We start from the raw sequence: 11,840 nt of genomic DNA on the forward strand, positions 1-11,840 counted from the left end.
GGACCTACACACATCTCATGAAAACTCGTACACATATGTGGCATCCATCAAGGAGCGGATGCCATGTGAGTAACTTGCTCACTCAGGTTACCTGTGAGGGAAGTCAAAGAATCTAATGTCGAAATGAATGATGTATTCTACACATCTGCAGGAATCGATGGAGCAAAAAGTGGAACTATGGGTGGATCTGGTAGGGGATTATTACTCTGTGCCCCTAATCTATGTTGTGGTATTCCACGATCAACACCTTGGAATGACTTAATATCAAAATAATTTGGTTTTTGGTGCATTACAAACTCACAGTATAATTTCTTCAAAAAATATAAAGGGACCTCATAATTACAATGTGGTGGATAATAAAAAACCATCCACCATCTATCCCAAAAGTGTCTAGCCATTTTTGAATGCACACACCACCTAATTGAAATTCTTTTCTGGCTAGGTTGCATTGGTTCTCTTGTTTTTGGGTTAGTAAAATATGGACATAAATGAGCTTTGGTTATTTTGAGATCAGTGATTTGCCTATAAGTTAAACCATTGGCATAAAAATCATGCAACTCTTGTCGTCGTCTATGAAATTGATCTAATTGAGAATCAATAGATCTAACTAACTTGACAACAATTTGCATTGATTTTGCAAACTCTAGAAGATGGGGTGGAGTGATTGGCTCATTTTGGATAGTAGTAATATTTTGTTCAATCACTTGTAGGTTTTCATTAATTTATTCTCTTAAACGAATTTCATCCAATCTAGGGGGTGGAGGTGGAGGTGGAGGGGGTTGCGGTGGGGGATTTTCACCTAATAATTCATCTATGTCAAAGAAATCCATGATAACAAAGAGCTCTTGCATATATAAAGATATACATGAATTATATACAACTCTATGTCAAAGAAGAATCTATTTTAGTTTTAAAAAAAACATTGATAAATAGTAACATTTCTATGTTATTGAATGAGATACACATGAAATATAATATAATATTGAACTTAAAAAAATATACATGTACTTACTATTGAATCTTTAAATATAAAATTTGCGCACAAAACTTAATAAAAACTTTCAATGAAACTTCATAAATCTATTATATATTCAATTTAATGCATTCATTTCTTGTAAAATGCATCAACTATTAAAATCAATATAAAATATTCCATACATGAACTTGTAAAAAAAGTTAAATAAGATCAACATATGGTCAAAATAATGGTGATGTAGTACATATTATATAGGCAAAAGTGACCATGAAATTAAAACAAATGGTCCAACTTGACATCGATGAGTATGATCAAATATTGCTTGTAGGATTTGTAGGACAAGTAGGTTCATTAGCAAAAGACTAAATACTTTCAAATTAAGTGTGATAGGATCAATATGATGGATGGGATAGAAAAGTATAGTTAGGATCAAAAGTGATCAATGATTTGAAGCTCAACAATGGTACAAATATTCAAATATACAAATTATGATAATATGATAAGTATGATATCTAATTTAAAATATTTAATATGCATGATAGTGGAGTACCATGATGCCTCTAATGTAGGATCAAGCTATGTGATATAATAATATAATATTGATATAAGTAGGATTTCTCGTAAGATATGCCAATGTAAGATCAATAAAGAAGTGGGAAATAAGATGATCATCCTTAGTGTAAGAATATATAAGGATTGATGATAAGTGCTTAAAATAAGATATTGAAATGTAAGATCATTACCCTCTATAAACAAAGATATGATCATAAGATCATGCAAGATAATAGCAATACAAGATCATCATGTGAGGCACAATCATATGATACTAAGATGCAAAAATGCGTCATCAAATAGTGATAATCTATTATATTCTCTAAAATAATAGGCATGACAATAAAGGATTGTAAATAGCATGCTCTTGTTGAAAAAAATAAAAATAATGATGATAAGTCATTGATGAAAAATAATAAATAACATGCTTTTAGTAACTAGACATAAGAGTAAGAAATCATATAGACCTAATTATCAGTGTACCTAGATATAATTATATATATAAATGGAAGGATATTCAAAAATGATCTAAAGTAATAAATTGCCCAATGTATGAACATAAGATAATACTTTAAGAAGATAGATTAACCAATATACAAACATAAGATAATGCTTTAGTAAGATAAAAAAAACACTATATGAACATATGTGAAGCAAATAGTCTTGAAGATCATAAGATGGAACAAAGATTAAAGTATAAGACATAAATCATTATGGGAAATTAGTAGTTATTAATAAAGATTAGATAATGAAAAAATAGGAGATAAAACATATGAAGTAAAAGTAGGAATCATGAAAGGAAATCAAGTGAGAAAATATTAAACATGCCCTACAAGTGGGGTAATAGAATATGAAGTAAACATAAAATATTAAATTAAACATATATGTTCCCAAGTGGGAGATAAGACATAAATGAGATAAATAGCTACCAAAAGATAAAGTAGATGTGAAAAGTGAACAATATGAAAGATAAATAATGAATGAAGGAAAAGTAACAGTTAAATCTAGGCGATAAACTAATATCTCATATCTAGTGGTTTCTCTTTTATGTTATGTGTCACCTCAATGTGTACATTCACTTTGTTGGTGCATAATTATTTTCTTGTATTTAGCTAACTATTGTATTGCATATTTGCACCTAGGATAGGATAAGATTACTTGGGTAGATATCTACCTAGGTAGGCATCACATGTTCAACTCATACTCCCTACTTTGGTAGAGATGTGGATATATGTTACTCATCTTCTAAATTTTTTTTGTATGGATGTTTGTGTACATGATATTTTTTCTTTAATTTCTATTTTTTAATAAAATTTGTTTAAAATTTCTAAACTTGTGTAAGAGTTCTATGTAAAGAGGATTTTATATATTAGAATTTTCCTAAAACATGTCTCAAAATTATTAAAACACTTGAATCAAGGTCAAAAACTAGGAATGTGAGATACATGATATGGATGATGACAAGGATGGTTGAGAATAAAGAGAATTTGAATGGATTATGGTATACTCCTAAGTGTAGGGTACTTTTAAAAAATAGATTATACATGATGCAAGAATTTGGTCTTCATCATGGTACTTGTCCAAGGTGTCATAAGAATGGTTTTCACCCATGAATAAAAAAAATATGTTTACTTTTCTCTCTTTTTTAATTTTTATGCAAGGCCAAATACTTTAGGTGTGGATATGTTAAATGATACATAGGATATTTATAAGTTTTTAAAAATCTTAGCCAAAAAATTTTAGGACACCAACTATGGACCTATTATGCAATGTCATGGCATAATAGGTCCTATTATGCCATGACATGACATAATAGGTCCATAATTATTCCTATCATACTAAGTAAACATGTCAAATCAGTACTTCAGTGTTGGAGATGAATTAGATGATGAAGTTGGCAATTCAAGAAAATCATGTCATGTCATGGCTTAATAGGTCCTATTATGGACCTATTATGCCATGATGGCATAATAGGTGGACTATTATGCAATGTCATGGCATAATAGGACCTATTATGTCATGACATGATATAATAGGACCAACTATGGACCTATTATGCAATGCCATGGCATAATAGGACATATTATGCCATCATGGCATAATAGGTCCATAATTGGTCCTATCATATTAAGTAAACATATCGAATTAGCACAGTTTCAGTGTTGGAGATGGATTAGATGATGAAGTTGGCAATTCGAGAAAATAATGTCATGTTGTGGATTAATAGGTCCTATTATGGACCTGTTATGTCATGATGGCATAATAGGTGGACTATTATGCAATGTCATGGCATAATATGACGTATTATGCCATGATGGCATAATAGGTCCTATTATGCCATGACATGATATAATAGGACCAACTATGGACCTATTTTGCAATGTCATGGCATAATAGGACATATTATGCCATCATGGTATAATGTGTCCTATTATGCCATGACATGGCATAATGTGTCCATAATTGGTCCTTTTATACCATGACATGACATAATAGGACCATAATAGGACCTTTATACCATGACATGGCATAAACCTAAGCCTAAACTTTGATATCTAAAATTTGAAGAGTAATGTTAATCACTTTTAAGGTTATACTAATAGTGGCAACTTTTGTATTTCATAATGAGGATTAAGAACAATTTTGGTACATATGTTCAATTTAAGGAATTGGAATGGTGGCTTGCTAGAAGTGGTTAAATTTTTTTGTTTATTGGTTGAAAGGCTCAATACCTAAAAAAATAATTCCTAGAAAAATTTAACGGTCCTATTGTGCCATTTCATTTGGTTTGATTTGGTTTTGATTTCCATTTAGTTTTAGTTTTTTTTTTTTGTTTCAATTTGGTTTTGGTTTTGATTTTGTTTCGATTTGGTTTTGGTTTTCATTTTGATTTCCATTTAGTTTTAGTTTTGTTTCGATTTGGTTTTCATTTTGATGTTTCTAAGATATCTTGTATCTTGTAAATTTGATATTTTGTTTTGTTAACTATCTATGTTTGGTTTTGATTTGTAAATTTGTTGATTAGAGTTTAGGGTTAATTGTTGAAGAATATTTCAGATCAAAATTAAGAATTTACAAATGTAAAAACAAATTTATTTATGGGCTACTTTTAAAAAAAACTAAAAAAATACCAAAAAAATCTAAATAATACACAAAAAATAGGAAAAATATACAAGAAAATTATAAAATGTGAATATAGATGATTGAATGTGTACCTGGGATAGTGGTGGAGGCTTGAAAGGGAATCCACAACACGGGGGCCCATTTTTGATCTCTTGTTCTCACTTCAGTTTCGGGGTGAAAATGAAAAAATTTGGCCGAAAAAAAGGGTAATATACGATTTAGAAGTGGGGGCCCTTTTTAAAAAATGGGGGCCCATTTATTTTTGGTTTGGGCCCCCATTACCTTTCGGCTCGGGGGCTCGAAGCATAAACGGGCCCCCATTTTTAAGAGCGCGTTTTCCAACATGTAGACTTCCGCAAATTTGTGACTCGTTAGCTTGCACTTTCCCATTATGAGTCTAATTGTAGCTATATAGATACAAAGAACAACATGGAAGGTTCTAAACTTCAAAAAAGGTTAGCAACAAACTATAGATATTTAAGTCTATCTGAGTCTGAGAAACGAAAAAGTCTAAAGAGGATCATCTTAAAAAATCTAGCTGTAAGTGGCGGACCCTTTCCCTTGGAACCCTGCATGATCCAATGGTAAATTCTTCGATGAGGCTGGAGACATCAGGTTAGGCTCTTCCATTCCTTTTGCCAAGTCCATGTTTAGTCCTTCATCCCGAAGGTATACAACCAGCCGATGCTTGTAGGGAGGAGATTTCACATGAAACCACCACATGAGGAAATTGATATTCCTCTGAATGATGGGTCTCCTATTTGCGAATTTTGCTGGATTATCGATTGCCAGAATTGGGAATCGAGGAACCTGACGGTTATTCCATATTGGGATGTCGTAATGCTGGGATTTAGGGGCTAGAATATCATTGGTAACGTTAACCATTACTCAGTCAAGTTCTCCCAAAATGCTATGCTTAAAGACCTTTAAGCATAGCTTCCTGATAAACTCCCTATTGGGCTCAAAATGAAACACTACTACTAAAAACATGGAGGAGATATCAGAGTTTTCTCTAGTTCTATCCTCACTGTAAATGAAATCTTCCCCTAGGATTTTTGAAATGTCGTTAATAACTAGGTCATGAGGAGAATTAACAATACCTTTCATCCGAGCTACCTTAATCTCACCAGTAACAGTCATTTGTCTCTTAAAACATTTGAGCTTTAGAATTGTATCCATATCTACTGAATTGCGCTCTCTGTTAAAGTTAAATGCTAATTAGGGGAGGAGCCTTTATAAAGCCAAAGGGTCGGTTGAAGAGGTAGTACATCGAGATGTGATGGTGAGTATTTTAGTTTGAGCTGAAATGATTATCCTTCATAATGAAACGTTGGGATAAGGTACTTGACAACCTAGCCCAAGTAACAAATTGCAGAGAAATGATTGCTATTACTTTCTTATAATTCCATCATCAGGCGTCGCACATGCTTAGTGTATAATTAAAATCTTGCATCAATGGCATGTGTGAAGGGATGATTGAAGCAATGCAGCCAAAGATAGGAAAAATCTCGAGGTAAGTACTGCTAAGTATCCAAAATTCGAGACGAATAAATGTATGGCAACAAGATGAAGTAATCAGATTTCATCGTGAAAGGAAGAAAATTCGAGGTTAAAGGTAAGAGATTAGGATGCTAGACGAAGGATGTTAAAGAGATATAGAGTGGGAGTGAATACCCCTTTACATTTCAGGCTCTAGATTAACTAGCAGGTGAATTAGGCTGTGGTCTTAACCTTTAGAAATAGGGGAGGCACTAATACATTTGGACTAGATTTTCGACTGAGGTTTTCGATGGAGAAGGTATATTGTGGCCAAATTTATTTTTTTTTGAAAAAATGCCCGCATTCGTCGTAATTCCGACGGAAATTACCCATTTGGTTTCGACGAAGAAGGCATTAGCAATGAGAATTACCCATTTGTGAATTGCAATCCCACGTAGACATCCGTGGTGACTTCAACCCCCAAGAACATCAAACCCACGTCGAAGGGAATCCCACGCAGGAGGTAGATTCAAATTGCCCTAGTTTTTAATTTCATGTTGCAAAAAATATACATGTGGTGGTTAATTGTCCTAGTTTAATCTCGTAAAACCATAGAACTATGATTGAGGAGTGAGCGTTCAATTTTGTATTAGCAATCCCTTCCTCCTATATACGCGCGTGTTGATTGTTCACATGAGATCACATCTCTTTGCGGCATCGTATCAAACAATTCATGAGCCTTGTCCATGTTTCCACATTTTGCATTCATGTCAAGCAGGGCATTTGCAAGTACAACACCTAACAAAATTCCTCTATCCATTATGCTTTGATGGATGTCCATACCCTGTTCCAAAGCTCCCATTTTTGCACTGGCAGGGAGGATGTTGGCAAAGGTTGTGGAATTTGGCTTTATGCCTTCCAATTTCATTTGCTTGAAAGTGTCTAAAGCCTTTTCGACAAATCCATTTTGTGCTTATCTAGCAATCGTTGCAGTCCACGAGACAACATTTCTTTTAGGCATTCTATCAAATAGTTCATGTGCCTTGTCTATGCTTCCACATTTTGCATACATGTCTACCAAGGCAGTTACAACTACAACATCTGACAAAATTTCTCTAACCTTTATGCTTCTATGAATGTCCATACCTTGTTCCAAATCTCCCATTTTGGCACAGGCAGGGAGGATAGTAGCAATGGTCGTGGAATTTGGCTTTACACCTGCCGATTGCATTTGCTTGAAAGTTTCTAAAGCCTTCTCAACAAATCCATTTTGTGCAGTTGCAACTACATCTGACAAAATGCCTCTATCTTTTATGCTTTGATGGATGTCCATACCCTGTTCCAAAGCTCCCATTTTGGCATAGGCTGGGAGTAGGCTGGCAAACGTAACTAAAGAAATGCAATGATTAGCTCCAAAGACATCAAACCACTACTAACAAAATCGAGAGTCTAAAATATGATAGGGAATAGTGTGAGCTATCCTGAAATAAAATATTTTATTTTCAATTTCTACTAAAACATAATTACTCAGCCATTTAATGTTATTAATAAGTGTTTAATTTATGAAAGAGATAAATGGTTGGCCACAAGTACATGAGTTACTAAATGCACACAAATAAGTGAATTTGATATTCAAAACTATCTACAATGAATTCAATTCTTGTCCATTAGTCATTTATGTTTGCAATAAGCATCTTTATTTGTTTTTCTTAATCTTTATTCATAGTTATGTGTATATTTCACATTCTATAATTAGGATATCAATTCCTATGGCTGAACACTATCATGATGTTTGTGTTGTGGTATAGATGTGTGGAAACATAATTATTGGATTGTTATATTATAGAGATCATAAATCTAGATATCACATATTAGTTATAGCTCTTCTTGGATTGAGTCTAAAGTTGGCATACAGTCATAAAGCCATTATTAGCAAATCTATCCATTTCTAGTAAAGACAATTGAGAAAGTCATTTTGATATTGAGAGTTTCTTATCTGTTTACCTATTGATCGTTATTAAGCCATAATATTTAGGTCTATTTATCTCTCTTACAAAACCTCTGTAAGTGTCCTAGATTGTCCCTACTACTCACTCTTCAATTTGGAAAAATGGAGTTCTAAAGATTTATTGCACAAGATGGTGTTGAACATATCAACAAGGCTAGCATGGAAGGCATGTTCAAGCTTCCACTTGTACAACTTACAACAAATGATTTGTTGATAGAAGAAATTCTTGAAATAGGGATACAATCGAAAGACAAGTAAGTACATACAAACCTCCTCAATTGAAAGTAAAATTTGTGTACAAAAAGAGTACATTGAATCCCAATCCATAAACACAATAGAGATATTGATGGAGACTTAATTGGATGTAGCATGTCACACCAAAGTTGTTAGAGTATGCTAAGCTAGTACATAATGTTTCGTAAAGCCACATTAGTATTTTACCTAGATCATTATCTACCAAAACTAACTATAGTAATCCTTTTGAGGATTAATTTCATGGTGCTAGATCTTCATTTAGTTCCACTTCTTGTTGGAGATAAGAACAGTTATTTCTTGAGGTAGATGAATATCCCATCAACAAAGGACAAGACCCTTTCTAGAATATAACAAATTCTACTCCAACAAAAGATCATGGGGGTTTCACTAGAGATATTGAATAAGAGATAGACTTCTACTGCTGCATTAAAAGCATTGGCATGTTCTTCATTTATTGATGTAAACTCTCTATGATGCCACCACAACCAACAAAGGTGTAAAAAGTTGTTTGCAATGCATGGATTTTTAGGATTGTCCTTTGAGAAAATAGAATTAAAGTATGGAAGTAGGATCTGCCAGCTCCTAAGGGAAAGACCATGTCAGACAATAATTTCTATTTTCTTGCCTATGAAGAAAGACCATGTCAGACAATATCAACGAACAACAAAATAAGGAGACAATTGCTAGATTGTGGTCTAACTTGAAAAGAAAAGGTGATGGAAAATGCTATTGTTCGTGCAAAATTTGTAAGGGGTTAAAGACTAGAAGACTTCTAATCAAAACAGTGAAGAAACATTGTAGGTTGCATGGTCACATTGAAGGTGGACATGATTATCATCCATTTGTAAGTTTTTCATTATATCATTTTGACAATTTATATACATAATAAATCATGTGGTGATGAGATCATGATCACAGTTTATTTCTGTATATCAATTTTATATAGGTCGAGCACCCCAGAGCACATGGTATGGATCAACACAACCCTGAGAATATGATTTTCGAAGTGGACAAACATGGAGGTGTGAATATCAAAGCTGAAGATAATGATCCCATGGAAGATGACGATCATGAGCCAGAAAACACAATTGAAGATGATGGTACAAATACATTGATCCATGACTCATTTAGTACTCACGCAGTTGATCATGATTATGAAGATGAGCTTGATGTTGTTCATGATGTCCCTCTACTTGAGAAGGCATCTGAGGCCCTTTATGAAGGCTCGCAGGCAACTCTTCTCTCTGTTGTATTGTTGTTGGTGAACTTGAAGGTTATGAATGGTTTATCCAACATAACAATGTCACGTATGTTAAGGCATGTCATATATGTCATAATAAACTGTGAATCATGTTGTACCATTAATATTATTTATTATAACAAATTATATTTTGTTGTTGTAGATTGATAGGTGAGTTTTTGTTACCACCATCAAATATTCTACCTCGCTCATACCGAGAATTATCTACCGTTATGAAAGATATTGGAATGGAGTATCAAGCAATAGATGCTTGTCCCAATGATCATATTATATATCACAAACAACATGAATTTTGAACTGAATGCCCTGAATGTCATATCAGTAGATATCGAATAGATCAAATAACAAAAAGGGTTCCTCGCAAGGTTCTTCGCTATATTCCCATTATTCCACATATGCAACGATTATTCAAGTGCACTACCTTGGCACAATTTATGGATTACCATGCATGCAATAGAAGTTGAGATGACATTATTCGAATGCCTATGGATGGTTCAGAATTTATGGACATAGAGGAAAAGTGGCCACACTTTAAAGAAGAACCTCATAATCTCAGGCTTTCATTGGCAGTGGACGGTGTCAATCCATTTGGAGGGATGAGATCTGTTTACTCAGTGTGGCCTGTTTTTGTTGTCAACAATAACATTCCTCCATGGATGTCAATAAAGAGGGAACACATAATGTTGGCAATGATTGTTCCAGGTATTTTATCATTTAAATATAGTCATCTAAATTTAATTATAAATATTGCAGTAAAATGGTCATAATAATTATGTAATGTTTTTGTTCATTCGATTAGGTAAGTACCAAGTTAAAGATATGAATGTATATATCAAGCCTCTTATCGATGAGTTGTTGGAGTTATGGAATGGTGTCACTATGTATGACGTCTCTAGTCCAATAGGACAAAGACAATTTCAATTCCATGCGATGCTTCTATGGACAATACACGATGCCCTGGGGCTAACACATTTTTGTGGTATGTTATAGTGTTTAAGTTGTGCATGAACATTATAATTCAAAAAATTATCATATTTAATCCAATTATACATTATCTTGTAGGTCTTCAAACAAAGGGAAAATTTGCATGTCCTATTTGTGGTCCAAAGATGAAATCTCATCATTCAAAAAGTTTAGGAAAGCAAGTGTTTGATGAGTATAGGCACTTTCTCCACAAAAATCATAAGTATCGAAATACTGAAAAACATCTTTTCAATGGGAAAGAAGAGAATACATCAAAGCCATGAAGAATGACACCTCACCTGTGGAAGTTGGAATATAATAGAATTAATTGTCAAGGTAATGCCATTCCATCTATTGGTTTGTCATAAAACATCTTTTCTATTTTGTTTTGTTTACTGATGATGTGATTGATGATCATGATGGTTGTGAAGGCATAAATGACCACCTTCCTAAGGGAATTAAAAGTTATCCCCGACAATTTAGTAGGTTGCCCTACTACGAGAAATTACAAATTATTTATTTGTTTGATAGTATGCATATTGGAAAGAATATAATAGAGACATTATGGAAAATATTGGATGGAAGGCGTGACAAAGAAAAAATTGTCAAAATATGTAGTGACATTCAGGATTCCAATCATGCAATGATAAATGTCATTCAATAAAATAGCCATGGAGACCAAATTAATATAAGTGAGCTTCCTTGGTTATTAACGGACCAGCAAAGCAATGCTATAAAAGAAGTCATACGAACAATTCGATTTCCCACATGATTTGCTGCGAACATAAACAATCTCATATCAAAGAAAAGTGAATTTGGGCTAGGGATGAAAATGCATGATTGGCATACCTTCATTAAGGTAATTCATGTTCTTGTGTTTTTAGTATGTATTTAAGTACTAAGTGTACGTGTACTTTTCATTATGTTACAAAAAAATGAAAAGATAATTTTATAATTGTTGCAGTACGTTCTACCTCTATCTCTCCTAGATGACTTCAACAATAATGTCAAGCAAGTCATATATGATCTTGGAAAATACATAAGGTAAGTAGCGATATTTGTTTAGTTCATTGTATAGATATTATATTTGTGATTTATTTTACTTCTTATGTAATATATTTTTTTGCGTCTTGAATACCTTGTAGGTGGTTGTCATGTAAAGAAATCCATAAAGACGATATAAAATATTGGAAGAGAAAAAATCCTCATTTAATGTGTGAAAT

Source organism: Cryptomeria japonica, chromosome 10 (genome assembly GCF_030272615.1).
Source record: "Cryptomeria japonica chromosome 10, Sugi_1.0, whole genome shotgun sequence".
In the NCBI taxonomy this organism is placed as follows: Eukaryota; Viridiplantae; Streptophyta; class Pinopsida; order Cupressales; family Cupressaceae; genus Cryptomeria; species Cryptomeria japonica.